The sequence below is a fragment of the Sander vitreus genome, chromosome 11 (genome assembly GCF_031162955.1).
Source record: "Sander vitreus isolate 19-12246 chromosome 11, sanVit1, whole genome shotgun sequence".
In the NCBI taxonomy this organism is placed as follows: domain Eukaryota; kingdom Metazoa; phylum Chordata; class Actinopteri; order Perciformes; family Percidae; genus Sander; species Sander vitreus.
The window spans coordinates 21231687-21235618 of record NC_135865.1 but is presented as its reverse complement, the minus strand read 5'-3'; positions in this window follow the sequence as shown (position 1 = coordinate 21235618).

The window sequence follows — 3932 nt, the reverse complement described above, 5'->3', positions numbered from 1 at the left end:
AATAATGCATCCCAATCAGCATTACTGTTAGATGGGCACACATATTTGTGAGGTGGAACTCTTCTGTGGACAAGCATTTATAATCTTATCTGAAATTATGTAGTAAGGGAAACTCTCAGTGAGAATGTATCTTTCCCTACAATAATCCACACAGTGTGGTTTTCATGATCCACTATCCACTGTGTTCCTGTTCAGTGCCCAGTTGAGAATCCCACTAGCCTGAGGGTAAAAGGGTGGTAGTGGGGATGACGGCAAAGCAGGGTTAAACTATTTCACTGCATTATGTTTTACACTTGCAATAATGCAGTAAAAGTGAAGATTATTTCATCACCGCATGATTGCGATATCCACCATGCTTGTAATTTGACTTTGTAGTGTGAGTAAATCAGCAATTTGGGCAATGGTGGATGGCTATTGGAAGATACAGTGAATTCATGGCTGAAACTTGAGACATCAAGCAGTACTGTGCTAGTGATTTAGAAGTTTACTGAGATTTGTCAGTGGACATAGAGGTTTCATTTGATATTGTTGCATGCAGAATATCTGCAGTATATTGTGCAAGTACATGTGATGTGTACATGACAAGAGTCTGTTTGTACATGCAGGAGCGTACAGGAATGGAAGCTTGTGTTCTCACATATGTGACCTCCTGTGACCTAGAATATTGCCTCCACCCAACCACACCCCCGTTACACACACATAGACACACCGCACACACAAACACACACACGTATTCCACCCTAGACAGGCCAGGTTGCCAGAGCTACACAAACTCCCACCCATTAGCGGCAGGATTCCAGGATAACCATGGCAACCAGTCTCTCACCCCCGGGGAGACGAGCAGTAGAACTGAAAGGCTCCATTCAATTTCCACATCCCAGTACAGCACACACAAAAGGACACACATGCACACTTTTTCACATACTAACACACACTCACTGACAAGCACACACTCACTGACAAGCACACACACACACACACACACACACACACACACACACACACACACACACAGACATGGACACGTCCAACGCAACCCACTTGCTCTAACAGCCTCGCAGTCACTCCAGCCTTCCCTGCCTGCCTCCACCGGGGTGAGTGGGAGCTTGTTAGAGAGACCGCACACTACATCCTCTCACCCACGGTCTTGGACTGCACATACACAGCGCACCAGTGAAGCATTAATTACACCTCACTCATTGTGATTAGACATACTTTTAGAGGAAGCCGACAGACTCTTTATTTCATACATAAAGATTACCTTTTTCTCTACATGATTGGTATCATGTAGAGTCATTTTCTTTGACACTTTTTTTTACATTATGTCTTCTGTGCACAGACGTTAAAACAAAGGTTTGAGAGAAATTATATAACATAAAGCAAGACAGAAGGAAATATTGGTATATGATAAGTGCGGTTACAGTATCAATTCAGTGGCTAATAAGGATGAAGTTATGATCGCTGGTGAAACCCACATCATCCCACTTGAGTGAGGGCAGTATGCTCCCCAAGTCTCCTGCGTCTCAAACAGCCAAATGTACTCGCTGGGTTTTACCAAGAGGAGAGAGAAAAGGTCAATGACGCACAGTGGGAAATCAACTTCTAAGTATCGCAGATAATATCACAAGAAATGAGGTAGAGAGGCATAGGTGTGGAAGAGAATTGGTAGAAATGGGTTATTATGAAAATGAAGGAAGGCAATGAGGAGGTACGGGTAGAAAGAGACATGTCAGAAATATAAATGATGGACAAACAGAGCTCAGAATTGCAGGGTGTTGATTATCTCCTGTTCACATTAGAGCCCACACAAACCATTAGATGTGAGCCCAGCTGGAATCAATTTGGAAATGATCTATTCAAGACGATCTTGAATGGCAAGCACATAGCATTCAGCCTCTTATCAGCACAAAACTTGTTGTTGTTATCTTGGTGGCAGATAGTGAGGAGGTGAAGATGTGCGAGGGCGCACTGCAGTGTCTTGTTAAGATGGATGGACAGGTGGGAAGCATAAATTAGGTCAGCAAATATAATAAAAGGGTGTGGTGTTGTTTTGGAAACAATGCAGGGAGGGAGGAAGTGAGATTTGGAACAAGGGAGGGAGGAAGGGAGAGTGAAGTTAGGCTGGCACTAATGATGGGTGCGCCCAGGGCCACACAAGTACAGCTGTCTACCCTCCCAACTTCAGCAATGTCAGATCAACATAATAAAACCCAGTGTGTTAGTCTGTGCTTACAGGAACAGCTGGGTGGCTTGGTGAAAAGGAAAAAAAAGTGAGAGAGGAGAATTGTGAATCACCAAATCCTATCATCTCTGCCTTGAGCTTGTAGAGTTCCTTGAACAAAACCCAGTCATGCTCAGGGAGACTAGTTTGGAAACGAGCTAGTGGTGGGGGACACTTAAACCCCTGGCAGCCTCTGCTTGGACAAATCATTTTGCTTTCATCAAGTTTCAAGAGGCTGACGTCAGAATGTGTCCAGAGTGCACTGAGTCACACACATGCATGCTCCGCCCATCACTTCGTCTTTGTGTTTGTGCCCTTAGTGGCCTTGTGAAAAGGATGTGCGTACAAACATTGCATGATGTCAAAAGTACTGCACCAATCTCACCTCACTGATATCATACACCTATGTCCTACAGGGCTTAACCCTGAACACACAAACAGATAAAGTCAGCTCAAAGACTTGATCTTTACATATTATTTGCACTTTTATTGGACGGACCTACATGTAGGAGGATATCTGCCTGTCTGACTCACTCCTTGTCTGTCTGACCACCCCTTCCTTTCAGCCTGCCAGCAATCTCTTTGTCTCTCGCTGTCTCTTTCTCCTCCTCTCTCGCCTGTGTTTGTCTTAAACATTGCTGAGGTGATGTGGGCCAGGCAGAGCCAGTGGACAATGTGATTAGAAGGGTCTCAGGCGCAAAGTCTCTACTCTACTCTACCTGGGACTTCAGTCACATTTGTCGAGGATCTCCAGGTGGAAAATGGCCTCAATAAGATATTCTTGTTACTTACGGTGTTTGAGCCTCACCTCTTTTTTTTTTTAAAGTGTCAGTATGTGTGCAACAACCCTGCCTAAGATGTCTGTGAGCACGGTCATGGAGCATAGAGACCAGAGGGAATAGAGGGTTTGGTTAGCACGTCTTTGGCAATTTAAAATGCATGTGTGTGTAGTATAGACATATGTATTTGTAATCTCCATTTGTGTGTGTGTGTGTGTGTGTGTGTGTGTGTGTGTGTGTGTGTGTGTGTGTGTGTGTGTGTGTGTGTGTCTAAGGATGCTGAGTGTATTTTTCAGGCCTCCAGAGGCTACACAGATGAATGAAGCACTGGATCAGGTAAGCCGGGCGATACTCCCCAGCATGTGCTGTAGCTGGTCCCAGGGGATTTTGAGTAGTGTGTCTGCCAGACCGTTGGGGGGCAGGGTGGGGGGAGTGGCTCTTAACAGGAAAAAGATGAAGATGGTTTAGACATGACAGGCGTGTCATTAAATCACAAAATTCTCCAGGCAGTGTTTGTGGATCAACCTGCTCTCAATGGAGGGAACCAAAGGAATGGACTTGAGTAGTCATAGGAATATGGTGTGTGTGTGTGTGTGTGTGTGTGTGTGTGTGTGTGTGTGTGTGTGTGTGTGTGTGTGTGTGTGTGTGTGTGTTTAGTTCTGTGTTACTTCTGTGGCTTCATTATTGCGAAATTCTCTATTCCTTCTTCCTTTCCTGGCTATGATCATTTACCATGAGCCCCTCTGGCAGCTATATCCATGACAGGTACAGAGACAGAAAAGACTCTGTAGGAAGCAAATCTGTCACCGTGCTAACTAAAACATGTCAGTGTGGTGGTGGTAGTGCTGTGTGTCTGGGTGCACCCTTGTGCGTTCCTGTGCAGTGTGGATAGCTGATTGGAACCCAAGGCTGCCGCACTGGAGAATTTATTT